Source organism: Echinops telfairi, unplaced genomic scaffold (assembly GCF_000313985.2).
Source record: "Echinops telfairi isolate 266 unplaced genomic scaffold, ASM31398v2 ScPeMD7_5592;HRSCAF=6446, whole genome shotgun sequence".
Classification (NCBI taxonomy): Eukaryota; Metazoa; Chordata; class Mammalia; order Afrosoricida; family Tenrecidae; genus Echinops; species Echinops telfairi.
The window spans coordinates 42,332,905-42,355,661 of record NW_022109491.1 but is presented as its reverse complement, the minus strand read 5'-3'; the positions used below and the strand labels follow the sequence as shown (position 1 = coordinate 42,355,661).

The 22,757-nt window shown below is 38.7% G+C and overlaps 1 protein-coding gene and 1 non-coding gene across 2 annotated transcripts in view; one reads left to right on the top strand and one right to left on the bottom strand.

Moving 5' to 3' along the window:
* The window catches only part of MACROD2 (mono-ADP ribosylhydrolase 2), a 1,581,126-nt gene that overhangs the window by 252,869 nt on the left and 1,305,500 nt on the right, over positions 1–22,757 (bottom strand). The window lies entirely within an intron of this gene.
* Positions 17,014–17,163, top strand: LOC115871371. The gene has a single exon (XR_004047248.1). It is a non-coding gene; the product is annotated as a small nucleolar RNA SNORA57 (small nucleolar RNA).

Genomic DNA, 22,757 nt, shown 5'->3' with positions numbered 1-22,757 from the left:
GCAGCTGCCTGGCACTGCAGATTATTATAACAAGGGCCATAATTGATGGCTCCGATGAAATGAGAGAAACAGGAATAGTGACTCAAATTCTTAAAACAAACAAACAAAAACATACCGCCTAGATCGGCTGACACTGGGGGAGATCCTAAGACTTTCTCCCTGAGCTAATCTCCAAACCTGGAGCTAAAAGGCCAATATCGCCACATAAACAGATAACAGATTAGTCCAATAAATAATGAGTATTGCATATAGACATCTTAATTCTTTACATATTCACTTGTGCAGTGAGCCCAAAAATGTCTCTAGTTACTTTAAAACAAATATTATAATGTAAAGGGATAAGAAAACTTGATGAATGGAAATGGAATATTCAAAACAGAAATATTGAGAAAAATTTGAAAAATTTGAAAAATTTTTGAAAAAAAAAAAGAGAAAGTTAAGGCATTGTGAAAATGTACCCCACCTCACTGAGCTTTTGTGTAGAGATTGTTGCAGAAGAAATGAAACTGTTCCTTAAACTTTAACCAAAGCACATGGGAGCATATTAAACAACAACAAGAAAATAAAAAACGAGTCACAAAATTATTCATTAGAGAAAGGAAGAGATCATCAAAGTACATAGGAAATAGGGCCAAAAATATTTCAAAATAAATAGAGTGTGGGATGATGGAAAGAAGTTGGGAAAGAAAATCTAAGGATTATTACACTCAGGTCCTGTCAGATCCCTCTTTCAGTGATGACAAGAAAGTCAAGAATAAAGATTCTAAGCTGACAAAGAATTTGAATTTTGTCAAGATGATGAAATAAAGGTAGCAATCTTCCAATAATTACCCCTTGTGCTCAATTTGCAAGGCAAATTTTGCAGCTTATCATGTACAATGGTAAAATGTCAATGTCAACAAGGATTATTATTCTATCGCAAGTAAAATATATTCTTCATGTGTGTATCATATTCATGCTTCAGTTGCAAAAGGGAAACCCATAAAATAAAAAATAAATAAAACATATTTTAGATTTTAAGCAATCGTAAATCATTGCCAAATAAAAAGCAAATTTTTGGAGAATGGCTTGCAGTTGTTTCCAAAAAGAGTTCATTCTTTTCACATAAATAGATATTCAAAATCCATAAAAGAAATAATTCATTAATCATAAATTGCTTCACCTAAAAATACTCAGCACTTTCCATAATGAACAATTCAATCCTGCTAAAACAGGAGAGAGAGGCAGATTTTGGCTTCCAACATTATATCAGTTAACTATGTTTAGCCAAATGCATTTCAGTAAGGATCAGACATTTTTCCTGGTTTATTGATTCTAATTAGTTTAACCTTATTTTGCTACCACATTGCCACTTTCAGCAAAAAATATTTCTATTCTTTGTGAGTGTACTTCTGTTAATAGTTACTCAAACATATAGGAGGGACATGGTATGTGCTTTTTAAATATTATCTGCATACTGATCTTCAAACACATTTTTACAAGGTCAGGAAATGACTATCAGTTCATTAGCTATAAAACAGAACTTATTTTACATCTTTGTTTTAGGTTAAACTATTGGAAATCATTTAGTGTATTACTAAACACATTTCCCAAATTTCATGAACACCAGTTAAAGAATCATGAAGCTGAAAAATTACCAATAGCTTTGAATACATTTCCATCATTATTTGTGGTGTTCAAATTTAGCAATAACTAATCCATCTGAAAAATTGAAAAGTGTGCTTTATAATATCACTACAAATATGCATCATTCAGGCAAATCAATTTATGCATTTCCATTTCTTCATAAAGAAAAAGAAGAATGTCCTCTTGTTGTCTTTGTAGAAATCAATGTGCATCACAAATACTTCTAAGTCTATAGCTAATAAAATCAAGAAATAATTAATTGTCAATGAATCTGATTAATATTGTTTGGAGATTCATTTGTTCCACCAGCAGGCATTCATAATTATTCTCAGACTTATTTAAAAATCAGCTAAGCTAATTATAAGATATAGAAGAGAGAAAAGTTTTGAAAATCAGAGCAAAAATAAATTGGTTTATTTGGGATGGCATGCTTCAAGATGAGATTGGGAAATGGAGAATGGCCAAAGGTGTTGAAATGGACTACTCACTGAAAGTACTTAGCCAAACCCTAGGAACAGTTTGGTGAGAGGGAATACAAGGACTGCAATGGATATAAGCTGAAAGTGAGCAAAGTCTGTGAACGGAAAAAATCCACAATTAGATAGTAACTAACTCAAGTAGGCTCCCAACAAGGTTGATGGACACAGTGGCTGCAACAAGCGCTCAAGCATGGGAACAATTGTGGCAATGATGCACGGCAGGGTCTCCGTCTGTTGTGCATACAGTCACCACCGTCAGAACTGACTCAAACGCACCACCAAACAATGACAACTCAACCAGACCAAAGCCAAAGGGAGTTCCAACGCGCACAAAAAGGAAAGGGCAAACAGTCCTTGAGCCTAGATAGAACATGCACACAGGCGCACATCAGCTGACTTTCCCACTGCACTGCACACAATGGTCCCCACGAGGAGGGCCAGCTTTCTGAAATATCTTTCTGAAATCTGGGTTGGATTCTTCCTCATCCACAAATAACAGAGGTCATATTAATCACAAGTCTACGTTTACCAGACACTCTACAAGAGGCTTTATATGCATTATCTCACATTATATCTAGCTGTTTTTTCCTCACCAAAATCATTTCCCCTCCTTGTGAAACATCTAACCAGTCTGCTTCTCAGCAGTATGGCCACAGTGCTTCTCAAAAGCAAGGACATGTTGTCAAGACAGACCAGTCCCTGGAGAAGGACATCAGACTTGGTAAAGCAGTGGGGCAGTGAAAAGGAGGAGGGCCCTCAAGGGGATGGACAGACGCAGTGGCCGCAACAATGGACTCGAGCCTGGGGACATCTGTGAAGATGCTGAAGGACTGGGGAGTGTTTCGTTTTGGTGTGCATAGGGTCACTGTGGGTCAGAACCAACTCCATGGCACCTAACAACAACGACAACAACAATATGGCTGCTGGGCCTAACCATGACACTTATGATCCATGGATTTGGAGGGACAGTGATGCCGTCCATCTCCAGTACTATCCCTAAGTACCTTCCACAAGGGATCCACCGTGCTATTCTCATTCGCTAGCTCTTAGCACAGCAGTACTATAAGGACCTAGAGGATGACTCCCTGATGTCCTTGTAGAAAGTTTACCTGTGAGCACCCACGATGCACTGTTTCACTAAAGAGAAAAAGCAACGATTGTGTGAAACCACACATACTTGAGGATTATTTGTTGTTGGGACTAGGGTTATTAAACCTCCACTAGTACATCTGTTTGTTTTGTGGGATCCCGATAATAATTCTAAAAAGGAGCCGTTTCTATGCTTAACGTGGAACAATTAAAATACATGAACCACAAATTTAAATGGAAGTCTATCAGGATCGGAGATTTATTCCTTTTGACAAATGGTTCAGCTAAGCATTTATGAGGCAAGGAAGGAATGTAATTTTCTAATGTGACATAAATAAAAATGTGCTGATTTCAAATGTGACTATACTTTTAATCTTGATATTCATTATTACCATAGTGAGCTATCCAATGTTACTGATCTGGCTAACCTATCACAGATATTACCTAATTAGAGATCCAAAATAGTAGAAGATTATAAAAATAAGGAGTTGGCCTGCAGATGAGTTTTAGTCTGAAAAGATATCATTTTACTAAAGTGATTTTAAAATATTTCTTTGTTTGCCAAACGTATTTTGGCAGAAAAATACTAGAGTAGTAGTATTTAGTATACCCACTGTAGATGATCAAAGCTACATAAATGCATTCACTCTATCTTCTGTAATGTAACTGCCAGTTAATGACATGGCAGGAAATAGGTGTTGTCAAGCAAAGAAAGCAGATGCAAACATCATATTCCCTAATTTTTTCCAATAAGAGAGGTGAGGAAAAAAAGCCCCTGGGGGAAGTAATAGTACCAGAAGAGACACAGCAATGTAAAAAGGGAACAGGTCGGTATGTATCCTAAAACACATGCAAAAAAAGTTGATTAAAATATATATTGTGCTTCCCTCTGGGATATTGTATAATTTTCATTCAAAGTGCTGTGATATTTTATTATTATCATTTTTACTATCTTCACATTTTGAATCTCTTCAATTTTCTTTAGCATATTGAACATTAAAAGACAGAAAAAGGCAAAATCATGCAACAAATATGCAATGATATATCTTCTAAGTACTTTTGGTCTTATGATGTTGTGGGAGTTAGGTGTCATTGCATTGGTCCCCACACACAGCGACCATGTGCACAATAGAAGGAAATACCACTGGGTTCTGCATCCTCCTCCTAATTGTCTTGAGTCTATTGCTGCAGCCACTGTTTCATTCGACCTCTTTGAGAGTCTGCCTCTCCGTATCTAACCCTCCCCTTAACCACACAAGATGTCCTACTCCAGGGACTCGTCCCTCCTGACCACATGACCAAAGTATCTAGGAAGAAATCTTGTCATCCTTCCTTCTAATGAACACTCTGGCCATGGCTCTTCCATGGTACTTTCAATATTCCTCTCTAACATTGCAATTAAGATGCCTCTATTTTTCATGGGTCTTCTTGATGCTGTGTCCAATATACCCACATATATGAGGCAATGGAAAATATCATGGCTTGGGCTAGGCACACCTTAGTCCTCAGGTGTGCATCCGGGTTGTATCCTCTCAACATATTTGTTCAATCTGTTTGTTAAGCAAATCATCAAAGAAGCATGGCTATGCTCGTGGAGTCATCTGTGAAGAGATCAAATGATACATGCAGTTGGGTAACTCTCCTGCACAAGACCTCTCTAAGGAATTGAAAATCAAGAATGTGACTTTGAGGACTAGCTAAGATGTGCCTGGCCTGAGCCATGATATTTTCCATTGCCTCATATATGTGTGTATGGTAGTCACCTAATCTGGTATCAATTTAAGGATTAAGAGTATAGGGGTGGAGTCTAGGCTGTCAATCTGGAAATAGCCAAAGAGACTTCTATGTGGGCATGGCCTTCTTCTGGGAAATCTGGTACTTCCTCCTTGGAGGCCGAAGACACTGCTCTCTCTCTGCCACTTCCTGGGAGACATTGCAGAAGACAGGCCATCTGGATGCAACCAGGCCTCTGAAGCCAGAGAAGCCACAGATGCCAGCGCTGAGATGCTTACAATGCCACTGGATCCAAAGACTTTCTGCCCAGAGGCTTGTGGTCGTCCTGCATTTGGCTTCATTCCATGTGTTTCGTGGGTCTAAAGAAGATTTTATAGATTGATATAGGACATATGAGCTAATATCAGATTTATGGACTTGACCTGGACTGGGCTGGGATGTTTTCTCCATGTTCAATTGCTCTTGTATATAAACCTCTTTCTTATATACACATGTGTGTGCATGGATTTGGTTCTCCAGGCTATCCATACTAACTCAGTGTGGAAGTTGGACATTGAATAAAGAAGACAGATGAGAATAAATGCATTTGGATTTCAGTGCTAGAGACAAATATTGAATGTACCATAGACTGCTAAAAGGACAAACTGATTAGTCTTGAAAGAAGTATGTCCAGAGTGCTCCTTAGAGGGAACGATGGCAAGCCTTCTTCCTACACACTTTGAACATGTCATGAGAGAATGGTCCCTGGAGGAAGACACCATGTTTTAAAGTAGAGAGACAGTGAAGGTTTTCTAGGGGATGGATTGATGCAGTGGCTTAACAAAGGGCTTCAGGACAGTAGCATTTGTGAGGATGTTGTAGGACCGGGTAGTGTTTCATTCTGTTGTACATGAGATTGTTCTGACTTTGGATGGACTGGATGGCATCATTCAACAAGAACTCATTTAAAATACCTAGTACAGCTGTCTTTTCCCGCTTTCCAACCTGTCTTGATGTATTTTGTTCGTTTTGTTTTGCTTTTTACAGACCAAATAATTTATCCTCTATGGATATTAATTTATACACAGTATTATAATATTCCTAGTGGCCCCAGAGTGCAGGGTAGAACTGCACTGGTGAGTTTCTGAGACTTTAACTGTTTGGGGGAGGAGATGCCCTGTTTTTCTCTTGATGAGAGGCCTTCCAACCCATTTCAATCCTGTCTTTCCTACTGTAGAACAGAGAGGGAATGAAAGGTAAAGCGGAGTAAGTCATGATAATTCCTTGTAGATATAAGCCTTGAATAAGGGTATCAAAAAGGCTGTTTAATCTCAATTTTGTTTTCTGGTCTTTAAATAAATCTGTAAAACTCTCCCCATTTTGAGTCATTGAACTCTGGGTCTATATAAAATGTAAGTCCATAATTTCTGGGAAACAGGCTCCTAATACATTAAACTGTTATTGCAATAGAGTATAAGATCACAATGATAAGGAATTGTTCAGTGCAGAACGAAAACCCACATCATTTCTGGCTTTCAGTCATTAGTATTCAATGCACCAAATATGTCCTATTTTCTTGGGATGTATTCAAGACTATCATTTGGCTTTTATGTACTGATTTTAATTTTCTTGTGCTTCAGCCTAGCCTTGCAATTGGTGGTCTGTTCCATAATTGGAATTTTTCCACAAAAATTTTGAAGCCCTCTTATATTACATATGAAGATAAAGAATAGTAAAGCAAGCATAGTGAAATGATATAAATAATTATAGAACCTGTGTAAGTCTAAAATTATTTCAAAATAAAAATGTTCCACACAAACCAAGTGACATGAAGCTCATTTTCCAATTGATGGAGAAAATTATGGTCACAATGTTGGTTCATGGTAACTTTAAACATTCAGAACCTGTACTTTTTCCTCCTATGATCTCTACTTCTGCACAAACATTAATGTGGTCTCAAGAGTCCATCAACATTTCTAACTGAAAAGCATGACAGGGCTCCAAAGTTCTAAAAACATACCTGCAGCAGTTACTTTTTATAAACAACCTGGCCCTGATTACACGCTTGACCTGGACACTGGAAAATTATTTCTTCTCTCAATCACTCCTCCAGTTATGATTTTGGCATACATGGGAAGATGGATTTAAAACCAGAAACACTGAGAGGCCATTTGTCCATTTAACAATGAAAGTTAAGGGTAGAACTGCTGCTGCTGCTGCGTCCTCTCTTTTTCTTTTGTGAAAATATACATTGCCAAAGATATACTACTTCAATAATTTCTACAGTCTCTGTGGCCAGAGTCCCAGTTCCAGTTGTTGTGATAACTTGTCTGGACCAGTGAAAAGTCTAGCCCCCAAAGGAAGAGAACCAAACAATACTTAACAAGTAACAGCAGAAGGAAGCCCTGGTGGCAGAGTGGGTTAGGTGGACTGCTATACTGAAAGGTCACCAGTTCAAAGCCACCAACCACTCTGTGAGGCTCTCTAACACCTGTGAAAATTTACAGTCTTGGAAACCCACGGGGGCAGTTCAACTTTGTCCTGTAGGATCACTATGAATTGGAATTAGCTCAATGCCAATGAGATTTTTATTTCCCCTCAAAAATAGGAAATAGAGCCATTTTATTAATTATTAGAATAAACATATTTTGAATTAGCTTTATTGAAGCTTTACCTTATCATCAACCCCCATTATTTGTGTAAATAGTGTCCAGTCACTTCAAAGTTTATACAAGTCAACAGTTCATATATTGTAGTCTGGAGTTGGCATATACTTGTATAATTTCCTTCTCTCTACAGTGTTTTAAATTCTATACAATAAAGTGCATTTATAAAATTATCAATAGAATTACTTTATGCCCATGGGGATAATGTTATCTGACATAAAATTACTATGATGTCTATAAGATGAACCAGAGATGTATATAACCTGTACATATAGAAATGGATTTTGGGTTTGCACTTCATTCTAGTCCCAATCCAAGAACAATTATTTCCTATAAAATGACCCTTGCTTGATGCTCACCCTTATGAAGAAATCATTGAAGATATGAGTACCATAGCCAAATGTGGTCCAGAAACCAGATGGTGCCCAGCTATAAAAAACTAATAATGGTGTGTGGGGTCTTAAAAGCTTGTCTTCAAACAAGAAGCCATCTAAGTGAGGCATCAATTAAATCTACCTGGAAGAATGACCAGCCTGTCTGACTGAAAGACTGTAGATAATAAAATCCAAATTTGAAACAGAACATGGTCTTAGAAATTAGATTTAAACCCTTTGCAGAAGGCAATGTATGACAGTGGAAGCCCACATTCCATTTTCAGGGTCCCCACATTGACTAAACCTCTGGGGAAGCACTTCGGGGATGTGAGCAGCCTTGCTATCAAAAGAGAGCATTTTAACGTCGATTATGGCAGATGTATTTAGGTTAATATGTGATTTGATCTCACTTTTGTCCCATTTTGAAGTTGGTTCAGTTATTCATATTTTCTTTCTTTTTGATTGAGGTTTTTGTATGTTCTGTCTACTCAGTGTTGTTGACTGTTTGCCTCCTATTTGTGTTTTCTATGATTTTCTGTATATGAAATTCAGCATAGGTAGCTGTATAGCAATAGTAACTGGATTGATAATTGCTTAAAAGCACGGCAGAGGAGGATTTGGGTGGAAATGGGACACTAATAATAAACATTACAAAGAAAGTGTTCTGAAACGGATTGAGGTGATGATTGCACAAGTCTTCTTAATTTGATTGAATGATTAAATTGTATGATAAATATAAGTCAATAAAACTAGTTTAAAAACACCATTCATTCAGTTAATAGCAGAGTGCTAATTACGCCAATCAAATGTCTCTGAAGAGAAGATAATTTTGGCATAAAACATTAGAGAACAATAATTAAGTTATAGAAGATGACCCCTGATGCTCTTTCAACTGACCCCTCAGTTTCTCTGGACTCCTTAATCAGCGCCCTGTGATAAATTAATTGCCTCTTGCCTCCTTTTACTAGTTTGTTTCGTCCTACATTTCAAAACCAGATTTCTGCTACAGAGTCACAAAGAGCTAAAAGGAAATAAGAAGGACTCACCCCTTTCCAGCATTCCACCTTAGACCCTGCAGTAGGAACGCTCCCAAGCCGCTGCTCTCTGGAAAGGGTCATTATGAGCGGAATGCGCACGCACTCCAGCAGCTGCGTTGGGGCACTCGGTATTGTTAGGTAGCCACAAGGGGGGTTGTTCCTCTCTCTGCCAAGGCGCCCCCTACAGGAGGTTTCTGCAGAGAAGCAGGTGAGCCCAGCCAGCCATAAAGGATAAAGGGCAAGCTCAAATTCAGGCCCTGGAGCCAGAAAGGCAGTACACACGGGTGGGCCCAATTTAGACAGGTGGCCTTAATTCAGTCAATGGGGTTAACCAGTACTGTCGACCACGCCTCCCAGCAGAAGGCCCTAAAAAACCTGGAATCAGGAGACCACGCCCTCTTTTACCAGCTGCTCCTCTGAGGTCCTGCGCAGCTGGGCCTCTTTCTGCTGGGCAGGGCCTTAGTTCTCTCTCTCTCTCTCTCTGGTTGTTTACTGTAACGCCTGAAAATGCTTCTATCCTTTATAAACACCCACTTGGGTCACAAACCAGGCTTCGGCGTGAATTCCTTCTCATGCGAAGCTAAGGACCAAGGTGTTTCTCACCTGAGAAACCCAACAGTATTGTACAGGCAACTATGTGAAATATACATACAGCGTCTGTAGTAAAGTGGTTTAGCTTCGCCAGTATTTATGGCCTTGCATCAATGATAATGCAGATGTTCACAGAAGCATAATTTCAATATTCAGACAACCTTAAGGAAACACATTAATTTTGGCAATGCATATTCTGCTGGGACAATCAGTTTCAGAAAGGCCAAAATATATGGAAGTACTATGGGCCTTGAAATGACTTCCTGGGGGCCTTAGCCAACATTTAACAATATCATCTGCATAACTTTAATCTCTCTTTGTTGAATTAGCAAATGTTCACAATCTGTTTGTGAGTTGTTTATATTGTGTTTAAGATTTAATGAAGATTTGTTACCAGTAGCCAGAACAAAAAAACATAAACATACTGCGCCTAAGAGGTTTTCAATGATCCTGTTTTGTGAGAAGCTGGCTCTTGATATAGTTTTAAAAGTGAAAGGTTGAAACAGCAGAAGCAAAGACTCAACTAAATTTGGATGGAATTTACAAGTGTCTGTATGGCACGCGCGTGTACACGTGCACACACACCCCCCAAAATATGTGCTTGCACTTGCCTTAGAGTCAATATTGTTAGACAATAATTACATGACAAACTCTGTTCTGCATGTTTTCATTTCATAATTACTCACTACAAAATTACTCACAATAGTAGACTTACCAAATTCCAAATAGTCGAATATGATGTGTTTGGGAATGAAATATAGAATTATGGGTTGAAAACATGAATTTACATTCTTGTAACTTCTATAAAATATTAACTAAAGATTGAAATGAAGATTATTCCTGTGCTAACATTTTGAAATTCCTATTTTTTTAAAACTGCATTTCTTCATTAAAAATTGTTTAAAGGAGAGAGAATGCAGTTCAAATAAATTGTCAATTATTAAAAGTCAGGAAATATTGTGGACAAAAGGAAATTATTCATACAGCTATGGCTTCGTCAGAACAAAGTCAATGAAATAAGAATAATATGAATAAAGAATTAGCCAAGAAAGGCATTGATATAAAAGAAGAAATATATCAGTCACAAATAAGTAATATTATACAAAATGATAAATGATGCTAAAAAATCAACTAAGAAGATAATATACAATTGACCCCTGGTAAGATGTCGATTATTGTATACTTTCATAAGAATGATCGTAACTGAACAAAGAGGGGCAAATCTTGGTGGAACAGGCAAAAGAGGAAAGAAAAAAGAGCAACTGGGGGATGAGGCAGTGAAGCGAGGAGTATGAACTATGATTTCACCTTTTTAGTGAAAGATAACAGGAAAAACATGGTTGAACATTTTGGGGGATCAATGTTTTGTTTTCTTTTGTTACATTTTTATCTTTCTAGTGTTTCTGTTTTTATCCTTAATAATTACCTTTTTAATAAGGAAAGCAATGTTTCATAAGAGAGTGGATAAATTTAGAAGCAAAATCATTGATAAGCCAAAAGAGTATTCAACCCAAGGCCCAATTGGAAGGTCCAACCTTTGAGAAACAGAAAATAAAACACTCTTCTGAAAGACAGAAAAATGTGTTAGCTTTTCTGCCAGAGTTGGTTGCCCATCTAAAATATGTAGTCCCCAACATGAAATAGATCTACTCAATAAATTCTGTTTTGCAGCAATTCTTTAAAGCATAGTGCTGACAGTTGCTAGTCAAACTAGTCTCATTAAATGTAACTTTCATAGTTTAATTTCCAGGACATATTGAGATAGAAATCCCAGAGCAAGTTATTTGTAAAGTTACACTAGGAAACAGCAACAGCGTGATGAGGAAGTGACACAGGGAGGGGGAAGCCACCAATTTAGGTTGTATTATATAGCAATTTACCAAGGAAGACAATGGAAACGTAATTCTGCTGGGGAACCCTGAGAAACAATGTATAAGATTCTTTAGAGATATATGACTTGAAGGATGTGGGACTTGGATTCTTTGCCCAACCCCTTCTAAAAGTGACTGCTCATAGATTGCTCCCAAGTCACTCCCCACCACCTCTATAGTCTAGTTGGTTCTGACTCAGCAACCCGATAGGTAAACCTTAGGGAGAGCATTTAGCCACCTCTTTCTTTCAGAAAGTGGCTGTTTAGAAGCAAAGGATTTGAAGGGCCTACCACGCAATTAGCAGCCCCCTGCTGAATCCAGCCCCAAACAAAACAAAATCCATGGTCACCAAGTTGGTTTTGACTCATGGCAAGGCTACAGGGCTCCCCGTGCATTTCTGAGGATGTAAATCTTTCCAGGAGTACACAGCCTTGCACTTAGCAGCTCATCTCATAACCTACCAAAAGCCACTTCTTCCCAAATCCCTCCGAGTGAGGACAGTGGCCACAGCAGGCAGGGAAAGGCCGCCAACAAAGCGATGCAGGTGTTTGAGAATTGAAATGAAGCTGAGAGGCGAGGGCTGTAAGGGGGAAGCAATAGCACCTGCCGTGTTTGGCAAAGGTCGTATTATATTGTGTTTTTCTCAAAAGAATAGAAGAAAATAGCAGGTGGTATTCCTTTTCAGAGTGGCCTGGGTAATTAATTGCTAATATTCTTTCTTTTCTTGCCTGCCCTCATTTTAAGCTTGGATTTTTTGACTCAGGTAAGAAATCAACAACCATAGACCCTCAGGGTTACATTTCATTGGTATTATCTCATTCAATCTTCCCACAATTCTTACACCAGCAACATCTTTAGCCTCATTTTACACAGGAAGAAACCAAGCCTTAAAGGGCTATCAAAACTTATCCAAGATCACATCACTAGTGTGTAATAATTCCAGATGTGCCAGAACTCTCAGGCTTGAAAGGCCAAATATCCATCCATGTCCTCATGCATCCAGCTCTAGGTATATCACTTACCTAGTCCCCACCTGCTAAGAAAAAATATGATCTATGCTCACAATGGCAAGCTTTTTGGAGAATATTCAATATAATACTTCTGTTTTTTGTTTTTTTTCCAGTTATCGTTTTTCCTTAGTTTGTGAGTAGGCTTTCCCAAATAGGAAAAAAAATGGGGGGGAAATGTTTGAAACTTATCTCACATTTTGAGTCATTAAAAAAGAGGAATCATTAACAATGCATTGACTTTGATTATTTTCTGTATCAGGAGTTGTCAATGGAGGATAACTAATCTCTTCTGACAAAGGTAAAGTTCTATAGGGGTCTCTAGTAATGAATAGGATTGTTCTAACACTGTTAAAATAGAAAGCTGTTTTCTACTGGCGAATACATTCCAGGGTCATGGGGCATTTGTTAATATTCTGGAAGAGTGGTGATCCAAGGTTGGAGTGGGGTAGGTAAAAAAGAATGAGAAAATAAATGAGAGACATCCAGCAAGGTAGATTTGGTAAAACAAATCAAAACAAAACAAAACAAAAACCTTCCAATACCTTCCTTTATCAATGCAGCAAAATTATTTCATCGAATCACTCCAATATGACCTTCTACACTAGGAAAATCTCTATCGATCTTTGTGCTCTGCTTAATTAAAATGAAAGTTGACTGTAAATGTGAACAGCTTTGGGTTATTAGGAGGCATTCCTTTTGCTTCTCTAAATATACAAACCTATTTTAGCAATTGAATTCTGAAATTGACTCAGGCGTTTGGGCCTGGAGCCAAAGTTCATATATGTGTAGCAAAGAAAAACTCCGCAATTATTTGGGTGAGTGTATCAATAGGCAATAACTCTGTAAAAGTACAACCTACAATAAACATGTCAAGTGATGCACTGGAGGCAGCAATGAATTGAAGCACAAATCACTCATCCCTTCAGTTCCACAGTTCCCTGCCAACAATGAGAATCCCAGGAGATCTGTCCAGTGGTTCCCTGGCACCCTTGAGAGCAAGAGAATTAAGGTTGAAAATTATTAATAAATACAAGGCTGAAAAAAAGATCCTTGTCCCTACCAAGGGTTGCCTTCACTCTAGTGTTAGTATTGTTTTCTCATTTGTGAACTTAAAGTATTTGCGCAGAAATGTTTTGCTTTGTAGGTACATACTGTGGCAACATCTCAAATTCATTAATATTTCACTAATATCCATTTTACAGAGATGAATTTATTAGCTGCAAAGCATTTTATGATAACACTGAAGAGAAAGATAAAGGAGATTTTCTTCTTTAGAACCAGAAACAACCAAATTCTAGTCCAGGTAGGATAGTTACCATCTGAGGTAGTTCGTTTATTATGCCAACCTGGCCGATAAACACATGTGGGGTTAATTGAAGGGCAGAGAGATAAATGGCTCTGTGAGCCTCATATTTCTTGTTCTCAGGTCTCTTGCTTTCTGATGTTTGGACCAGGGTGCAGCTGCCTTAGCCAGTTCCCTGCTTCAATTTGCATGGCTCACATCCTGCAAGACATCCCTGAGAAGCCTCATGGACCTACCCCAATGAAGCCCTGGGTGCTGGAGCAGCTGTGTGGAGACCCCTGCCAGCGCTGAGATGCTTACACATTCACTGACTCGGCTTTCCTCCTGCAGTCGGTGTCATTGCGTGTTTTGTGAGATGGAAGAGGACTTTGTGATTGGTGTCGGACCTATGGGTTAATGTTGGACTTGTGTGCTTCGGCAGCACTGGGTTGGGATGTTTTCTTGATGTGCACTTACCCTTTACATAAAACTCTCTCTTATATATATGCGTTTCTGTATATTTGTTTTTCTAATGTGCCCAGACTAGCACACCATCTTATTAGCTCAGAATAGTATCTTAGGGAAGTCAGGTTGGAGAGGATCCTTTGGAGCCCAGTTTAGGGATGGCATTGAGGAAGTAAAGGTATATAGTGCTTTTGTTATGATTATGAAAGGAAGACTGGCATCTTTCAACTTACTTTTTGTTCTTCAAATTTATTCCAGATTTAATTTGTTTTAACCCACTTCTGTTCTCCAATTTTTGAACCAAACTTCAGATTTATATTATGTCACTAATAAATATTCAAGGTATAGATATGAATTTATAAGATAGAGGATTCTCTTTGATGGTGGGGAGGAAAGGGCATAAATACAATACCATAGTTATGTCATGAAATAACCAATGATAATGCATTAAAATTATTGACATACCCTAATGGGAGTTCTGTTAGGATTGAGAGAGTATCCAGCATGTGAGCTCTGTTCATCATTTTTCTTTGAAGGAAAACAAATTGTAAAAAAACCACTGAAGTAGATCAGATGTGAAAGGACATCTCTGGGTTCTGGAAAGGTTTAAGAAATCCACTGCTCACTGAATAGCAAGGATACCTCTGGTTACTGGGTACTATTTAAGAAATCCACTGCTCACTGGATTTTCAAGGCCATCTAGCAATGCCTCAATTAAAAAAAACATTTGGTGATTTACTTTTAAAATAATCAGCTTTGGAAAACTCTATGTAGCATAGTTCTGCTCTTGCCCACCTAAGATTGCCATGACAGTATCTATTCTATGGAAACTGGTTTAATTTTATTTGTAGAAGTGAAAGATTATTGGGAGAAATCTAAAAATTAGTCACAGAAGGAAACCAAAGCACTTGTGCTAAGTTTGCTTTTGCGTGCCGTGTTGAATTGTGGAAAGAAAGAAAAAGGTCAAGAGAGTTGCAAGAGAGAAGGGCGCCACAGGAATATTAGGAGCAGGCATTACTTACATATCCAGCAACAACGATTTCAAATGCCCTGCTCCATTATTTCTCTTCTCCCTCTTGTAGAATACTACCCCCTCCATTCATTCAAGTTACCACCAGTCTACTCTCTAGTCTATTGCTATAGCTTCCCTCCTTTTCCTGCCCAATCTTGGTAGCCAGCAAAGTCTATTTCTTTCTTTAATTTTTAATCATTTTACTGGGGGCTCTTACAGCTCCCACAATCCATACATCCATCCACTGTGTCAAGCACTCTGTATATATGTTGCCTTCACCCTTTTCAAAACATTTTTTCCTACTTGAGCCCTTGGTATCAGCTCATTCCCCACCCCACCCTCCCTTCCTCATGATCCCTTCATCATTCATAATTTTTTTTCATATCTTACTGCTGTCTCCCTCACCCACTTTTTTCTTGTCTGTCCCCCAGGGAGGGCGTTATATGTTGATCCTTGTGATCAGTTTCCCCTTTATCCCCGCCCCTCCTCCACCTGCCCCTTCCCCTCCTGGTATTTCTACTCTCATTATTGGTCCTGAGAGATTTATCTGTCCTGGATTCCCTGTGTTTCCAGCTCTTACCTGTAACAGTGTATATCCTCTGGTCTAGCCAGATTTGTAAGGCAGAATTGAGTCATGACAGTGCAGGTAGAGGCAGCATAAAGAACTAGAGGAAAGTTATGTGTGCCATCAGTGCTATACAGCACCCGGATGTCCAATTGTCTACAGATGGGCTTTGGGACTCCACTTTGCCCTCTCCCTCATTCATATTGATATGATTTTTTCATTTGAATCTTTGATGCCTGATACCTGATCCCATCGGCACCTCATAATAACACAGGCTAGAGTGCTTCTTCAATGTGGGCTTTGTTGCTTCTCAGCTAGATGGCCACTTTTTATCTTCAAGCCTTTAAGAATTCAGACACTATAATTTTTGCTAGCTGGCACCATCAGCTTTCTTCACCACATTTGCTTATGTACCCATTTTCTCTTCAGTGATTGTGTCAGGGAAGGTGAGCATCATAGAATTCAGGGTTCTTGTGTTGAGGGAGTACTTGAGTGGAGGCCCAATGTCTGTCTGCTGTCTCAATACTTAAATATTTCCCTATCGTTATATATCAATATGTTTACATATGTAGATGCCTGTATTTATACCTCTATAAATGTCCTTTGCCTCTTAGTTATTTCCTCTATTTCCTTTTACTTTTCTCTTGTCCCACTATCATGTTCGGACTTCAATCACGTTTTGGTAATTACTCGCGGCTTCATTGCACTTGATCATGTGCCACCAGGCATCCTATGCCCTCCTTGCCATCAATTTGAGATCACTTGTTGTTCCCTTGTTCCTGGGTTTGTTGGCACCCTCTTCCTTGCTCCCACCTTCCCCTCTCCTGTGTTCCCCCAGAATCATTGGTCCTATTGTTTTTTCCTTCAGATTGTTTATCTAGATAGGCATGCATAGCAATAGTAAGCACAAAAACAAGGCAAAACCAAACATAACAAAAGTAAAAACAAACCAAAAAACCAACAGTAAAAAAATAAGTCTATTTCTTATGCTATGAAAACTTTGTCTTTACATGATCGCTGCCGACAAAGTGGGTGCAAAAGCAAATGTGGTGAAGACAAGTGATGATACTGGCTATCAAAAATATAGCATCTGGGGTCTTAAAGGCTTGAAGAAAATCAAGCGGTCATCTAGCTGAGAAGCAACAAAGCCCACAAGGAAAAAGCACACCAGCCTGTGTGATCACAAGGTGTCAATAGGATCGGGTATCAGGCATCAAAGAACAAAAAAATCACCCTCCTTTTCTTGGCGGGGGCCGGGCGTGCAGTCCCGGTCCCCGTTTTGTACGGAGGCAGAGGGAGCGGACTCCGGTCCCTTCGGCGTCATATCTTCGGTGCAGGCGGCTGCTCATCTGCTGGTTCTATCCTCAAACGCCAAGGACCCGGGGGGGAAAAAGAACAAAAAGATCATATAATTGTGAATGAGGGGGAGTGTGCAGTGGATACCCAAAGCCCATCTGTAGGTAACTGGACATCCTTTTACAGAAGGGTTGCGGGGAGGATAGGAGCCAGTCAGGGTGCTGTATAGCACAGATGAAATATACAACTTTCCTCTAGGTCTTCAATGCTTCCTCCAACCCCCCCCACCCCCATCATGATCACAATACTACCTTACAAATCTGGCTAAACCAGAGGATGTACACTGGTACTGATAAGAGCTGGAAACACAAGGAATCCAGGACAGATAAACCCCTAAGGACCAATAATGAGACTAGAAATACCAGGAGGGGAAGGGGAAGGTCGGGGAGAAACGGGGGACTGATAACAAGGATCAACATATAACCCCTCCCTGGAGGATGGACAACAGAAAAGTGGGTTCTGAAGGGAGACATCAGACTGTAAGTCTGTAAGACAGGAAAAAGTAATAATTTATAAATTATCAAGGGTTCAGGAGGTAGGGAGGGGAAAAAATGAGGAGCTGATACCAAGGGCTCAAGTAGAAAGAAAATGTTTTCTTGGTTTGTTTTTTCCCCAATTGAGTTTTATTCCACAGCAAAGGGTTTTACAACAAAGGTGACTTTCCGTGGAGCACAACCCCTTCCCCAGCCGCTCCATCTACCTTTATCAGCTCTTCAGCCATTCTCCAATGGAGAGACTCAGCTAGACTTGCGGTGCTCCAGAACCTCCCCGGAGCAAGCCAGGGTGCTGCAAGGGGTGAGTGGGAGAGCCTGACACATTCAGGCAGGAAAGAAAATGTTTTGAGAATGATGATGACCACAAATGTACAAATGTGTTTGCCACAATGGATGTATGAATGGATTGTGATAAGAGTTGTACGAGACCCCAATAAAATGATTTTTAAAACCCCAAAGTTTGTCTTTATTTTTGTTCATTAATAACAGCGATCTCATATTTTTACTTTCTGATTGACTAAATGTGAATCAATCTATGTCATTAGGTGTTTCACAGCCTCACCCTTATTCTTTAGAGATGTGTAGTATTACATAGTGCTTTTGTACCAGTTTATTCACCTGTGTTCTGATAAGCATCCGGATTATTTCCACTTTCTTGATACTGTGATTAGTGTTGCAGTGAACCAGGGATGTGGGTATATGTGTCCATACTGTGGCTCTACTTTTGAGTGTACATCAAGTAAAGGCAGTTCTGAGTCCAATCAAAAGGAAAGAAGCAATTTTCAAATCTTAAATGGAAAGAACTCAAGAAAAAAAAGTCAAGCTTTAAGTTGCAATATTGAAAGATTCCATGGGAAAAATATTGGATGATATGGGAAGCATAAAAAAATATGGAAAGAATACACAGAGTCGCTGTTCCAAAAAGAAGTAGTTTTCAACATTAAATTTCTTCTGGGGTAGCATACGGACAAGAAACAATGGTACTAAAGCAAGAAGTTCAAGGTGCACTGAAAGCATTAGCCAAAAACAAGACTCTAGAAATTGATGGAATGCCCACTGAAATGGTTCAATAAGCTGATGAAGCACTGGAAGCACTCATTTGTCTATGCTTGGAAATCTAGAAGACTGTTAGTTGGCCAACTGGGAGAGATACATACTTGGACCAATTCTACATACTTGGAAGTCACATTATATTTCTGTGGTCAAGATTTTCACTGTTTGCTATATTTTGTACAGCATATTTGTATAACATGTTACTAACTAGGAAAATGTCATGTGAAGCAACCACTTTTACCAAGTAAGATATCCTTCCCCAAGGACTGGTATCTCTTGATACCATGTCCAAAATATACTCTTCTTCATATAAATTAGCTTCTCTGATTATTTGCCCAGAAAACAGATTGCATAAGTATGGTGAGAAGACACAAGCCCTGACGCACACCTTTCATGATTTTAAACCATGCAGTATTCCCTTGTTCCATTCGTACACTACCCTTGATTCGTGTGCAAGAGCACAACAAATTGTTCTAGAATTCCCATTCTTTTAAAAGTTATCCATAGTTTATGATGACCCACACAGTTGAATATCTTGGCATAGTCAATAAAACACAATTAAATATTTTTTGGGAATTCTCTGATTTGAGCCATATAATATCCCTAGTTCCAAGTCCTCTTTTGAGTCCATCCTGGAACTCTGGTAGCTTCCAGTCAATGCAACTGTTGTTGGATGATCTTCAACAAAATTTTACTTGCATGTTTTATCAATGATATTATTCTATAATTATAGCATTATTTTAGGTAACCTTTCTTTGAAATGGGTACAAATATGGATCTCTTTCAGAGAGCTGCCCAAATGTCCTGTCATAAATTGTTTCCGATAGTGTATCAGCTTGTTGAGCCCTTTCAATTGATATTCCATCAATTATCAGAGACCTGTTTTGGCCTAGTGCTTTCAGAGCAGCTTGAACTTCTTTATTCAGTACCATTGTTTCTTGCTCATATTCTATCTCCTATAATGGTGGTATGTCCACTAGTTCTTTTTGGTAGAGTGATTCTGTATTTTTTGTGTGTGTGTGTGATTCTGTATTTTTTCTCCATCTTCTTTTGATGCTTCCTTCATCATTCAATATTTGTCCCATAGAATCTTCCAACATTGCAACTCAAGGATTGAAGTTTTTCTTGAGTTCTTTCAATTTAAGATATGCTGAGTGTGTTCTTCCTTTTTGTTTTTCTAACTCTAGGTTTTTCCCTAATGCATTATAGTACTTGAATTTTTCTTTTTTTTTAGTGTGTTTCTTTTTTATTTTAATTGCTTTATTAGGGGCTCATACAACTCTTATCACAAACCATACATACATCAGTTGTGTAAAGCACATTTGTGCTTTCATTGCCCTCATTATTCTCAAAATATTTGCTCTCCACATAAGCCCCTGGCATCAGGTCCTCATTTTTTCCCCTCCCTCCCCACTCCCCACTCCCTCATGAACCCTCGACAATTTATAAATTATTATTTTGTCATATCTTACCCTGTCCGACATCTCCCTTCACCCACTTTTCTGCTGTCCGTCCCCCAGGGAGGAGGTCACATGTAGATTCTTGTAATCTGTTCCCCCGAGAAATACAACTTTCCCCTAGTTCCTAAATGCTTCCTCCCTCCCACCCCACGCCCACCCCCACTATAATGATCCAAATTCTACCTTGCAAGTCTGGCTAGACCAGAGGGTGTATACACTGGTACAGATAGGAACTAGAAACACTGGGAATCCAGGGCGGATGATCCCTTCAGGACCAGTAGGGTGAGTATGTGAATTTTTCTTCTGGAGCTGCTCATTGAAAATTTCTATTCAGATCTTTGACATTATCAGTTTATTTCCATTTGTTTTAGCTACTCTATAATTAAGAGCAAATTTCAGAGTGTCTTCGGACATGTACTTTGATCTTTCCTGTCTCTCCTATCTTTTAATGACTTTTTGCTTTTTTCATGAATGATTTTCTTGATGTCCTCCTCAGGTCTTGTGTCAAATATCTTCTTTTTGTTGTTGTTGTTTCTAGTTGCCTTAAAATTGGTTCTAATTCATGTATAATAAAACACTATTGTTGAATCTTGCGCCATCTTTACAATAATTGCTTTGTTTTATTTCATTATTGTTACCCTATCCATTCATCTTGCTAAGGCTCTTCTTCTGTTACAATGACCCTTCAATTTACAACTTTACTAGAGGCTAAATTCTGAGCACTAGTTTTGTGGAAAGATACAGTTTACAATGAGCACACTAAACCCATATTAAAGTTACCATATTGACTCAGCTGCTGTTAAAAATCAAAGCTGTCACTTTGAGAACTAAGGTGTACTCAAGCCAAGGCATGGTAGTTCTGATCCCCTCATAGGCATGCAAAAGTTGGCCCATGAGTAAGGCATTTGAAGAATAATTGGTACATTTGAATTATGATGTTAGTGAAGAGCATTAAGTAAGTATACCTTGGACTGTCAAATGAGAGGACATATTTGTCTTGGAAGAAATAAAGCAGGTGGTTAGAGAAATAAATCTACCATGAAGTTGCCTTTTTAATTTTAACTCAGTAGCCAATGAGTACTACATCACCATGAAAACAAAAGTTGTTAAAGTCTCTGTGAGTTACTTATTCTCTGGAATTGGTTTCCTCTTGGGTGAGAGACTATTTCCCCAATTTGCAAATTGTTGACTACATCAGAAAGCAGTCAAATATTGTGTTTTCTTTTGAATTAATACATGATTATATTTTAACAATATACATCAAAATGTTAAGTAACACTGAGCAGCATTTCAGTTGCTCTACTAACTTCATAGTGATAATTTAATATGTTATAACTATAATTGCATAGTGAAGGGCACTAGAGTTAGGTGACTACCCTACAGGCATAAAGTAGTTAGTAGTTTTTTCATTAAGAATTAGAAGCCAGAGTTTTGACTCTAAACCATTTTCATTTATTATACATTTAAATTGCCACGTATTCTAATGCCTTGGTGGCATACCGGGTTACAAATTGGGCTGCTAACTCAAGGTTAGTAGTTCAAAACCATCAGTTGCCCCCAGAGCTCAAGGAAGAAAGATGAAGCTCTTTACTCCCGGAAAGATTTACAGGCTAGGAAATCCACAGGGTCGCTATAGATTAGAATTGACTTTGTGACAGTGAGTCGTTGATGCTAAACTGTGGGGGATTTTTTGTTTGTTGTTTGATTTATTTACGTTGATTAGCTTCATCTATAAAAACAAATGAAAACTCACTGGCATCCGTGATGCCAACCCATAGAAACCTATAGGACAGAATAGAACTGTGGCTGCGGGTTTCTGAAACTGTTACCTCTTTAAGGGAGTAGAAAGCCTGGTCATTCTTCTGCAGAGTTGCTAGTGATTACTAAGGGCTGCCCCTGTGGTCAGCAGCACAATGTAATCCAGTACGCCACCATGGCTATTCTTAGAAAACAAAAACAAAAAACAGACTAGAGAAGCTAACTAATTTAATTCTGCACAATTCACACAGCCTAGATCATTAAAAAAAAAAACCTAGATCATTTGTATCAAACTATTCAGAAAAATCAGGAGGAAAAATATTCATATTCCAGAGACCTATGACTAAACCTGAGGGGTGCTGGTTATGTAGTGGTCAGGTGTTGGGCTGCTAGCCATATGAGGAGCAGTTCAAAACTTTGAAACCACCAGCTGCTCTAAGGGAGAATAACAGGACTTTCTTTGTTTGTTGGTTTGTTTTAAATCATTTTTGAGGGAGCTCTTACGGCTCTTGTAATAATCCATACATAAACTGTATCAATCACATTTGTGCATATGTTGCCATGATCATTTTCAAAGCATTTTCTTTCTACTTGAGCTCTTGGAATCAGCTCCTCTTTCCTCCCCACCCCTTCTCCCCTATTTATTGTGGTGGTGGTTACACACTGGGCTGCTAATGAAAAGGTTAGCAGTTCAAAACCACCAGCTGCTTTGCAAGTGAAAAATCTCTTATGCTCATAAAGAGATAAAGTCTCTGAAATTCTTAAAGGCAGCTCTACTCTGCCCCGTTGGCCTGCTATGAGTCACCCTCCACCTAGAGGAAGTGATTAAGTTACTATCTACCAGAAGTTGTGCTAG